The following is a 13,852-nucleotide window of genomic DNA, read 5'->3' on the forward strand; positions in this document are numbered from 1 at the left end:
TCTTTTTATGAATTCAATTATTTTCATATACAGTACCGTTCGAAATTGTCAGTCCACCCATTTTCAAAGGAATGACAAAATTTTTTTAACATAAAATTCATGAAAAGTAAAATTTTTTTTGGTTTATATTTTGAAAGACGATAAAATTTTGAAAAGAATAAGACCTTACAGAAGTCATTTGGCCAAAATTTGTAGAAGATATTCTTAAAAATCGCCATTTTCAATGTTTTACAAAAATTTGAATAACTTCTAAAATAATGAACGCTTTTTAATAATCTTAGGCTTATTTTAAAGACCATTTTCTACAGAATAAGAATTACTTATAGGCATTAACCTGTCATTTTTAACTTGGAATAAGCATGACGTCAAAGTTGGACAAAAAAATTCAAAAAATTTGAAATAATATTATTAAAAGAAAAATAATTTTTGAAATTCAAACATATATTTTTATTAAATTTTCTTGAAAAATCTACACCATATCATGTTTTATATATGTTCTAGAATAGTTTTTAGTACAAAAAATTGATTTCAAATTTTTCCAATTTTTTTTCCAATTTTGACGTCATGCTTATTCCAAGTTAAAAATGACAGGTTAATGCCTATAAGTAATTCTTATTCCGTAGAAAAAGACCTTTAAAATAAGCCTAAGATTATTAAAATGCGTTCATTATTTTAGAAGTTATTTAAATTTTTGTAAAACATTGAAAATGACGATTTTTAGGAATATCTTCTACAAATTTTGGCCAAATGACTTCTGTAAGGTCTTATTCTTTTCAAAATTTTATCGTCTTTCAAAATATAAACCAAAAAAAATTTTAGTTTTCATGAATTTTATGTTAAAAAATTTTTGTCATTCCTTTAAAAATGGGTGGACTGACAATTGCGGACGGTACTGTATAATAAAACTATTATCAAGGAATTTCAATTGTTTTTAATACAATTTTAATCGAATTCTTCGAAAAATGTAATTATCCTTAAAAATTTTATTAAAAATCGTCATCAATTTAAAAATTTGTTGGTAAAATTCTTTACGAGAATTCAATTTTAAGAAATATTCAATAATTCAACAAATAATTAATTTTTTTATTTAAAGAATTGAATTCAAATAAAAATTGATTAAAAAATGAATTTCAGTTGAAATTTTAGATATAATAATTAAATATTAAAAGCAATATAGCGTACATTTTTATAATTAAGTAATTAAATTTTGAAATTAATTTTTTTGAAGAAGTTTAATTTAATTTTTTTTATATTATTTGAAGTTTTTATTTTCTAATATATATATTTAATTGAAGAATTTACGAATAATTGAAATTCGTAAAATTGAATATTATAAACAAATGGATTTGAAAATTGTCCAAGAACTTTTAGTTAAAGAATTTTAGTTGAAAATTCTTGAAAATAATAATTGTATTGAAATAATGAAAATAATTCATAATGACATTCTTATAACATAAAATAATAATTTTATCTTTCGGACATCTTTAATCGTTATAAAACATGAAGAAACTTAATTTATAGTTTTAAGTAAAATGTTTAATTTAATTTAAATTTAGAGAGTAAGGTCAATGTTAATTTTGTCGCCTAATTTTTTCTTATAATGTTATATATAAATTGATTTAAATTTTTGGGAATAAATATAAAATATGATGAAGAAGGGCAGTGATTTTGGAACTTTTGTCTTTTGGTACATTTTTATTTTAGACCTTCTGTATTTTGGAACTTTTTCATTTTAGAACTTTCCGATTGGAACATTTGGTTTGAAAATTTTTATTTGGAACTTTTGACCTACTATCATAATAATCATAATAATTTTTTTTTTAAATGTTCATTTTATATTCATAATTTTTATAACGTTGGTGACGTTTACAATAATTTAGAAGAAAAAATAATTTGCTATTCAAACTTTTGTCTTAATAAAACTTTTACAATGTTTCTTGAACAAAAAGTTAAAAAAGAAAATTTTGTAAAATTATTTATATTTATTAAATAAAAATCCCGTTCATTTTGGAAAAAAATAAATTTTAATATTAAACCCCAAATAGATTTTTACTCCATGATAAAAAAATAAATAAATAAAATATAAGAAAAGATAGTAATAAAAAAAGAAAAATTTTTGTTTAATATTTATTGCGTATAAAAAACAGAACATTATTTATTCATATTATTTATGTGAAGAGGATGTGCTTTATCGTAAAATAATAATTAGTTGTGTCTTTTCACATTTACAATTTGCTTGTTTCCAACGTAACTGTTATATTATATCTTGTATACAATCTGAAAATGAAATATGAAGTTTCATTTTAGAACTTTAATCTCCTAATTTAAATTTCGTGAAACAATGATGAGATATCTTGAAGGAGTTTAATTATTTTATTATCCATAAAAGGAGTTCAACATTGTTCCTGAATGGAGTTTGAATATTAACCTCTTAAAGAGAATTTAATATCTAGAAAATTTCAACTATATTTAATAATTATCTTCTCACTCACGTCAATATTTAAATTGTAGCGCGTAAGAAAAATTAAAATTTTTTTCCAACAATTGAAACATTTGTATAATTGGTATTTAGAAATTTTTTAATTGTTTTTTTAAATTATTGTATAATTGAATTATTATGTAATAATAATTTGAAATTATTATTCAAAATTAATTCAATTATTACAGTTTCATAAAATAAATAATAAATAATTATTTATTATTTATTTTAAGAAACTGTAATTTTTAAATTTCAATTTTTTAAATTAAACAGCTGTAAAAAATTGAGGAGAAATTTTCTTCAAGGTACAACAGAAAATAAAATTAAATATATAGTGTGAAAAACGAAATTTTCCAAAATTAAATTCCCTTCCCCTCCGCTCACCACAAAATAAAGAGGAAATAAAAAAAAATCCTGTCAGGTGAAAAAGTGGTGAAAATTTTTTTCTAAAGCAATATAGTTTCGAGTTTGATTAATTTTATCGTTTGGACTGTCGATTTTGTTTACGGATGAGAGTTATTTGAAGGAGCTTTACTTATATAGCATTTCGATAGACTTGAAAAGTCAGTGGAGAGAAGCAGGAAAGAAACATAATTCCGCGCATTCTTTTCATTCTTTAGGATTCTCTTTTCTCTTTACATGGATATGAAGAGAACTTTCAATATAAAACTTCTCGCTTGAATTCACAGCAAAAAAAAAGAGACGTGTACAGAATGAGGAAAATCTTTTTAAGCCTTTGATTATTATGACTACATTGTGGAATTGAAAATTTTCTTTCATAAAATTCAATCTAAATTTATAGTTATTTGAGGAGAGTACAAATCACGTTGGAAGAAAGGAATACGACGAGAGATATTTTTTTTTACAGAAAAAGGAAAATAAATCATTTTCTTTAATTATTTATTTATTTATTTATTTACAAGAATTTATTTATTTAAAATTTTTATATTAAATTTTACAAAAATAAAACAAGAAGAAAAGAATATGCAGAGATTTTTCTTTACAGAAAAAGGAAAATAATTCATTTTATTTGATTGATAATTTACTTATTTATTTTACAAGAATTATTTCAAACTTCTATATGAAATCTTATAAAAATTATTTACTTCTTCTTTTTAAAAACTTTTAATACTCTAATTTAATTAAGACAGAGAAATAAATTTATCAAATAAGAAAAAACAGGAAAAAAACAATAAAAATAAATAAAAATAAAAAAAAAAATCAAAAAGGATATCGTAAAATCCTATAAAAAAGTTTTTAAATTTCATGAAATTTACTCAATAATAAAAATAATTGAAAGCAATAAAAAAAAGTGTGTGACAGAAGATGAAAAATTGAAATGGAACGCTTAAAAAAATAATAATCCTAAAAATCAAATAAACGAATAAAATGAAAATAAAAATTTAAAAATATAAAATACTTTTAACATTTAAAAAAAACACATAAATAAACAAATGGCGTGAATATAAAAAATTCATTTTTTGACAAATTTTATATTCGTGGACCAATGGAGAAATTGTCATGATGAAGAGAGTTTATATAAATTTAAAAATATTTCTCTCTTCTCTCGTCATAAATCGTTAACGTCACTGATTATTATTGATATTTATTTTCGCCATTACACGTAACTTTATAAAAATAATATTTATTCGAAAAAAGCAAGAATATCTTTTTATTTAAATTGCTTTTAATGATTTAATGGTTATTTCGCGTTTGTAAAGTTAATATTTCTCTCTCTCTCTCTCTCTCTCTCTTCCTCTAATTATTTAATTTAGTTAATATTTTTATTGAATTATTATTATTTATTTCTTTATTTTACACTTTGTAAAAGTTTTACAATATACATTATTTCCCTCAGAATTTTAAATAATAATAAGTTAAATATTTTTTTATATACTTAAATAATTATTTATAATTATTAATTAATATATTAATATATTAATCACCAATTTCTCTATTATAATTGTAATAAAATATTAATTATAATTATAATATAATATATTCCTAACAATATAGAATATAATAATGCATTATAAATATAATATTATAAATACATTATTATACAAAAATTTTATTTTTGTTTATTAATTTATTTACTATTATTATAATAATTTATTATTATTTTGCATACATTTATATATATATATATATCGTTCAATTTCAAAATAAGCTATAAGTTGTAAAAATAATAATAAAATAATATAAAAAATAAGGTTGAACTTTATTTGAAAAAAATGTGAATGTGGAAATATTAGTTGTCGAAAATAATAGTATTAAATAGTAAATACACATTATATGTTTAATAATTAAAATAAATGAATTCTGTGTTTTTTTTAAATTTGATCTAATCCCAGTAGGTAAAGCCGGCTTAAGTCAGCCGAGGTGTAAAAGCTGAAAACAACACATCAATTTTTTTTATTGTTTCTAAACGTTTCTGGTTTTGAGTTAATTTTATTCTCCTTTTTGGTATTTTTTTAAATTTTATAATCTCTTTATTTATTGTCATATTAGCTGTTTATTTGTTATTATAAAATAAAATAACAATAATTTTCATTATTTACATATACCCGCAGTTTTTAAATTTAGTTTTGTGATTTCTTGTATATTATATTTTTATGCCTATAAGCATTTAAATTTTTATGTAGGTAATTTTTAATTTAAATATTATAATGAATTATTATAATAAAATATTGAAATGTAATATTAAATAATCTTCAATTGAAATATTATAATAAAATATTATAATGAAATATTGTAATAAAATATTGAAATGAAATATTATAATAAAATATTGTAATAAAATATTATAATAAAATATAAAATAATAAAATTTAGAGCATCAAGAAATAAATTATATCCTAGAAAAAATAATTTCACAGAAATAAAAGTCTAAAATAGTGAAATAAAATAGAGTTTAAAAAATAAAAATAGTATAAAAAATACAAATTTTTATAATGCGTATTTTATTTTGATATAATGTAAAAAAAATTTTTATAATTTCAAATTTTGTAATATTAACATTCTTTTGTACTAATGGAGCTTTTTTATTGTTTTTTTGCAGGTGAGTCGTGAGTTTTAATACAACTTTAGGAATTTAAAGAAAAAACTTGTGCAAAATGATGAGTGAGTAGATATAAATTTATTGATTTTTGGTTCGTTTGAATTTTTTTTCCTTTTTTTTTGCTTATGGAGTAAGTTATGATGGAAAGGTACAGTAAAGTTTAAACATTTGTTGATAATATTGGGAGGAGGGAATAATTTCGCTTTGTAGAATACAATGTTACCGACACTTGAGTCGGTATTTTACCCAAGAGTTTTGACAATGCTTTTTACCCTCCTCACAAAATCAATACAGAACAAAATTACTCTGCCATCTGAAGGACACTATTTTATCCTCCCTTTCATCCTTGAAAGGATCATTTACCGACTATAGATTAAGAATAAAATTTCCTATGATAACCATAGTTTAAAAAAAAAATTTAATTCATATTTATAATTAGGAAATTATTTGAGAAAATTGAAGCAATATATAAAGTTTTCTTCAACAAAAAAAAAAACAATTCTGCAATTTATCGAGAATGGTATACAAAGAAAAGAATCTAACCAACGAAGGATAAAAACTGCTCATACTCTGACATGATGATAATTTTTTGAAAATTTATTTAAACCGTTTTTATTTTTTTTTTGAATAATTAGTAAAAGCTATCACTCCGAGTCATACTTTATTTTTTTTTATTAACTGAAAAAATTTAACAAAATAAGTGTTAAATTGTAAATATTCTAAATTCTAATTTGCAATTATTGTAATTGTAATTATTCTAAATTATTCCAAATTCACTAAAATCAAATTTAATTAGACGTTTGTTGAAACATTTTTTTTACTAATTAACCATTGATTTAACTAAATATTATTTATTCCAAACACGCAGAAAAATGATTAAATTTATTAATGATTTTAATTAAATTTACTCTCTAAATTTAAATTAGTAAAAATGTTTACTAATTTGAATTAGTGACTGAATTTTTGCTTTTGAATTAGTAAATTTTACTAATAAATAGTAATTAAAAAAATTTTTTAGTTAAAAATAAAAATTTTTTTTAAATTAGAAATTAAAAAGATTAAAATAAAAAATTTAAGGAACATTACGAAACCTCAAATAAATAAAATAATAAATCAAATGCCTGTTTCAAATTTGGTGTTTCAAAATAAAAAATTTTTCTAGGAGACAAAATATTTATTTATTTATTTACAAATAGACGAGAAATCTTTTTTATTTGAATGAAAGAAATTAATTTTTTTTCTTGTTGTATATTTACTATTTAGTATTCCTAATTAGAGGGATTATTGAAATTCGTATAATTAATCAATAATTTTGGGTCGAAATTTTAACCCAAAGGGATCAGAGTCAAAGCCATGACCTGATTTGTGTCGGATTTGGACTTTATGTTGAAGAAGCTTTGCTGACGTAAACTCCTACAATATCCCACGCGAGAGAAGAGAGCTTTAGTACCAGCCAATTCCGTCAAAATCTATATATCTTTCCATTCTAACTGTCTCTCCGCAAGTATATATACATATATATTCATAGAATAATTTTAAAAATCACACAAATTCTTACTGAAAATGTACAGATGACTCGTGGACGGGTAATTAACATATAATACATATATATACTGAATATTGTAATTTCCGGAATAAGGAAATTTACTACCGTCTAGACAAATTGCTTCCAATATGCCTTAATGCATATATGAGCCGTTCGCTAGACAAACGACTTAAGTCGACTTAAGCGGTTTTTAAAAATTTTGTTATCAGTGTATTCTAAAGTTGTGGGTCACTATTTATGAATTAATTGAGGTGTTTAAACTTCCTGGGTCCCGAAATTGAAGCACTTACGCAAGCGCGCGTTCACGTCCTCTGCTACCGCGCACAGTGGGAAGAAATGCAGTGTTTTGGACAAAATTCTGCCGACAATACAAATCTCCACCGATTTCAATTTTTTTTTTTAAATACTAAAGAAGGTTTTTCCTAGTAGCCGTCACTGCTATAAATTTGAAATTTTCAAAATTTTTGGATTATTACAAAAGCGAGTAATTTTTTCATTTTGTTAACTAAACTTGTGCATTATAATGTTGATATTTAATTGAATATTACTATAAAATATATCGTAAGACTTTTTAGAATAATAAATATGTTTTAATACATTAAAATAAAAGTGTTCTTTCATAAAATACTTAATTTTGTTTCATTTTTAGTGGTTCGCCGGAAAAACCACTTAAGTCATTTGTTATAAAATAATGTTATTAAAGTAGCAAAACATTGTTTACTCGACCTTCTTTTCTTTTAAAGTATTCTTTGATAATACCTTTGTATTGAGAAAAATGAGCGATATAATTAATACGTGAATTATATTAGTATTTCGTTTCCGAATCTTTAATTTAATTTTTTAAGTCGACTTAGGTCGTTTTTCTAGCGAACGGCTCATATGCAAACAAATATAAATTGTTTATTAATCTAGAAGTAATAATTTCTGCCAAAGGGAATACTTTATTTTATTTATTTAATTCATTTTATTCACTTTATATTTTATTTTATTTCATTTTATTTCATTTTATTAATTCTCTTCATTTTATCAATTTAATTAATTCTCTAAATATTATCAATTTCATGAATTCTCTAAATTTTATTAATTTCATTCATTTTATTCACTTTATAGATTTATATGCATTAAATATGCAGAAAATTAATTTTGCGGATAAATAAATCTGCTGACTTGACAATCGGAATGATAATAAATTCTGAATTTTTTTTAATATATAAAATATTTATTAAATGATCCGTTAATTATTTTCTAAATTTACAACTCGTTTTTGTATATACGTTTTAAATGATTTTAGAAAATAACCTGATATTAGTACCAATTTCGTTTATTATTTTTTTGTCAATTTTTTATTTATTATTTTATTCTCTATTTTGTTTTTTTAATATTTTACCAATTTTCAAACACATTCATTAACTAATTTTAGACTTCGCACTCGATAATTAATTTTAAATAAGTATAAAAAAATAGCTTTTAAAATAAAAAAAAGTAGTAAAAAAGTAGGTATATCGAAAAATTAAACTTGACAAAAAAAACTTGTTTTAAACACTTCACAAAACGGACCAAAATTCCATTCTATATTTTATTTTCCTGACTTTTTACAAATTTTCATCAAAAATATTTACTTCTTTCTTATCCTGCTAATAAATTGAATTCCTGCAACGAATTTTATTATTCATGAAAGAATTTAAATATTATTGTAAAAATAATTTATTTCTTGCGAAGAATTTTAGAAAATCTTTTAAATAATTGATTTTTTTCAACTAATTTTATGCAAATTCTAATTTAAATAATTTAATTCCTGAGAAATTTGTATCATTCAATTTTTATATTTATATAAATTATTATATGTGGACGTCCGCATGAAAAGGGACCACTTTGTCGGTTCTAGATTCCGAGATATTCGCAATTTACTAATTTTGAAGAAAAATATCGAAATTGTTTTTATCTTTTTTTCTTAATCTACAGGGTCTACCACGTCGATTCATGCAGTTTTTATTAATTTATTGACACTCTAAGTATTTTATTTCGTTGTTAGAAATAAAAATGAAAAGGGACCACTTTGTCGGAAATCTGTTATTTTTTCATTGTTTCAAAACGAAGGGAGGGAAAAATTCGAAACCTATTGTTTTTTAATCTTAAGGGTGTACTAGACTTAAAACAACTCTTATCTGAATAACTTCCCAGAAGAGCCGGAGAAATTCGCATTACAATTTTTAATTTCGTGTTTTTAGAAATGAAATTTTTAATTTTTTATAATAAAGTCGCTTAAAAAAATTTTTTTAGGTTACTTTTCTTTTCTTTGCTTGAAATAACTCTAAAAAATAACACCGAACCTTTAAATTCGTTAAATATTCCACTTTATTAATTAATAACCGTATTTTTAGAAAAGGGACCACTTTGTCGGAGATCCATTATTTTGTCATTGTTAAAAAATGAGGGGGGGGGGGAAATTCGAAACCTATTGATTTTCAATCTTAAGGGTGTACTAGACTTAAAACAACTCTTATCTGAATAACTTCCCAGAAGAGCCGGAGAAATTCGCGTTACAATTTTTAATTTCGTGTTTTTGGAAAAGGAATTTTTAATTTTTTCTAAGATTTTTTATAATAAAGTCGCTTAAAAAATTTTTTTAGGCTACTTTTCTTTTCTTTGCTTGAAATAACTTTAAAAAATAACACCGAACCTTTAAATTCGTTAAATATTCCACTTTATTAATTAATAACCGTATTTTTAGAAAAGGGACCACTTTGTCAGAGATCCATTATTTTGTCATTGTTAAAAAATGAGGGGGGGGGAATTCGAAACCTATTAATTTTTAATCTTAAGGGTGTACTAGACTTAAAACAACTATTATCTGAATAACTTCCCAGAAGATCCACAGATATTCATATTACAATCTTTGATTTCGTTTTTCTCGAAATGACGTATTTGATACTCAAAACTTTAAAATTCTGTAACTCATCGAATTTTTCACCAAAAAGGTTGTAAGACCACTAAAAATTTTCCAAATTTTGTCAGGAATTCGCCCATATAGATAAGTCCAATAGTGCCAAAGTGGTCCCTTTTCATGCGGACGTCCACATATTATTATATTATTATTATTATAATTTATTATAAATTTATTTTTATATTTATCAATTTTTGAATTCTTACGAATATTTTTACTTCAAATTTTTTAAATAATTGAATTCTGTTTGGAAATTTTATGAAAATAGTAGATATTAAAAATAATTGATGTGCAAAAAGTTTTTAAAAATAATTAAATTTTGCAAAGAATTCTATTAAAATTTTTGACAATAATTGAATGTCTGTGTGGTATTTTATTAAATTTTTTTCAAAATAATTGAATTCCTAAAAAACATTTTATTATTTATAAAAATAATAGAATTATTTTTGAAAAAAAATTTATTAAAATACCTCAAAATAATTGAATTTCTAAGAAGAAATTTATTTATTTATTTATTTATTTATTTATTTAAAATAATTGATTTCTTTCGAACAATTTTATGAAAATATTTCAAAATAATTGAATTTCAGTGAAAAATTATAATATTTTTGTAAATAATTAATTATTCCAAAGAATTTTAAACAAATATTTTTAAATAATTAATTTTTTCGAGAAATCGAAATCAAATTTTTAAGAATAATTACATTTTTTGAGCAATTCCTGAAAAATTGTATTAAAAATAATTGAAATCCTGCTATGAATTTTATTATTTATGAAAATAATTCAATATCTGAGAAAAATTTCATTGTTTATGAAAAATATTGAATTATTGCGAAAAATTTTACTAAAATGTTTAAAAAGAATTGTCTATCTGTGAAGAATTTTGTTATTTTTGAAAATAATTGAATTCTTCATAAGAATTTTATAAACATTGTTTTTTAAATAATTGATTTTTTCGAAATATAATAAATATTATGGAAATTTTATTTTAAATAATTGAATTCTTGTGGGAAATTTTATTTGTGAAAATAATTGAAATTTTATATTAATTAATTAAAAATAGTTAAATTTTATCAATTTTTAAAAAAATAATTGGATTATTTTGCGAAGTTTTATGAAAATACTAGGATAGATATTGAAAATAATTGAATTTCGAATATTTTTTGAGTTCAAATAAGTTTCTTTCGGTTCAAATATGTTTCTTTTGGTTCAAACAATTTTTTTTGTGCAATTTCTTTTTTAGTTCTAATAAGTTTCTTTTCGTTCAAATATTTTTCTTTTGGCTCAAATAAATTTAATTTCTGTTAAATAATAGCTTCATTTGGTTTAAAAAAATTGCATTTGGTGCAAATAACTTTATCTTATTGTCAAAACAAATTCTTAGCTTCAGAAAAAACCAATACTAATTATAGAAATAATATTTATAAATTAATAAAATTTATAAATGAATAATATTTATAAAAATACTAATACTTACAAAACTTGAAAGATAATAAAGATTTGAATCAGACTCGAAAATATTTAAATTTTATGCGAATAGCATAATAACTTGAGTATACAGAAAAAAAACTCCAATTTTTTCCCTTTTCTAAAAATATCCAATTTCCTATTTTTTTTTCTCAAAAATCATTGTACCGTAAAATTTATTATTTTGGATGAAATAACTTATTCCCACAGTGTGAGATAACTGATGTTGATTTAAAATATATATGAGAGTTATAACAAAGATCCTCTTCTCTTTTCATGTCAAAAACAGTCTTGAACGAGCGCAAAAGGGAACTCATTTTCAAGTCTCTTGGAATATTTAAAAAAAGGAAATTTGAACTTTTCTTTTCAAAGTGTGTATTCCAAGGGAAGAAAAATTCATCTTTAAAGATTTCTTTTCTTCTTCGTTAATATTATTTCAATTTTTTTTCCAATCTAAAATCTTTTTGTCAAAATGGGAATGAAATTTCATTTTTTTGTGGAATTTCTTTCTTCTATTTTTTATTCAGAATTTTGCTTAGTGACATATATGATGAGGATGATGATGATGATGATGATGATGATGGAAAACTTGTGAAATATCTTCGAAATTGACGTTTCCTATATAGTGTACTTAGAAACTTTGAAGAAACTTTGTGACAAAGGTCTTTTGAAATTTCTTCAAACGTGAATCTTGGAACGTTAAACGTTGAAAGCCTCTTTTAGATATGCGACGAAATAAGTGTCCAAGTTTCTTAATTGAAAGTCAAGAAATGTATTGAAAATTTTAATGACCAGGGGATATGTTTGTTTTTCTATTTTTAGAAATACTTTTTATTTTAATAATTTTAATTTATTTAATCTTTAATTTATATTCTTTAATTTTCAAATTTCAATTTTTTATTTTTTTTTGTTTTTCTATTTTTTCTCTTTTTTTTGAATTTCTTTTATAATATTTCATCTTTTATAATATAATTAAATTATTTTTCTAATGTTATTAATTATTTATTTTTCTTTTCTAAAAAAACTAATATTTACTATATATAATTTTCTATTTTTTCTAAATACTTTCTTGGTAATAAATAAAAATATTTTTTAATATTAATACGAAAATTAATAATATTGCAATTACTAATAATAAAATTAATAATAATAAAAATGAATTACAATAAATTAATAAAATTAAATTAAATTACAATAAATAAATGTGGAAAAATATGCAAATTAGTTACAAATTAATTGTTGAAAATTAATAAAAAAAATTAGTTAAGAAAATATTAGTTAAAATAGAAAAAAGAATGAAATAATTAACAATATTGAAAAAAATTAAAATATACAGAAATATATTTTTTTTATTTTAAAATCTAGTTTTCTAGAAAAATTCAGAAAATTCTATTTATTTTTTTTGCCTTTATTATTTTCTGATTGATTTTCTATGTTAACAATAATATATAAAATGAAGACACTTTGTTGCACGAACGTCACAAAAATATCGAGTTAAAAATATGACTGTGTTATTTTTGCTATGTCGCTGAATATTGAAGCCAACTGACTCATTTAGAATTTTAGTTTCTCAATCAAAATTTTCAAAAACGTGAATTAAAGCCAACTTGTGTGTAAAATTTTCTTATTTTGCAAAAATACTTGATACGAAAATATGCGTCAATTCGTCGTGTTCAAATTATAAATTTACATAATCACGTGTTTATTTTCAAAATATAATTTGACAGATATATTTGTCCGTTAATGTTATTCGGAATATTAATGAAATCCTTCTTTGTTTATTATGATAAATATTTAACGACGAAATTCCAACATTTTCTTCTTTTTGATAGAATACAGAAAATTTCTCATTTATTTATTTTTTTTTTTTTTGGTAATTTGAATAAATTAATAATAAAATATAAAATAATTGAATAGAAATTTAAAATATCTTTTGATTATTTTAATTTTTTAAACATTAATTATTTTTTAATTAAATTTTTATTTTTTTTGTTTTTTTTTATTCATTTTTTATTTATTATTTATAATTTATTCACTTTTTGGTAATTAGAATAATCGAAAATAATTGTCTTAAAATTTAAAATAATATTTTTTTATTTTTTATTTATTTTTTGGATTTTTTTAAATTCCTTGTTTGCTTTCTTTTCTTATTTCTTTTTTAATTTCTTTTTGAATTCATTTTTGATTTCTTTTTATATTTCTTTTTTTCGACTTATTTTTTTATTTCATTTTTCCATTAAAATATGTTTACAAAATTTATTTTCAAACTATAGGTATATAAAATAATTTTAGAAAAATTGAAATGAAGATTTTGTTATTTTTCGATTATCTCTCTATCTCTCTCGAGAAATTAAT

The sequence above is a fragment of the Leptopilina heterotoma genome, unplaced genomic scaffold (genome assembly GCF_015476425.1).
Source record: "Leptopilina heterotoma isolate Lh14 unplaced genomic scaffold, ASM1547642v1 Lhet_163, whole genome shotgun sequence".
NCBI lineage: Eukaryota > Metazoa > Arthropoda > Insecta > Hymenoptera > Figitidae > Leptopilina > Leptopilina heterotoma.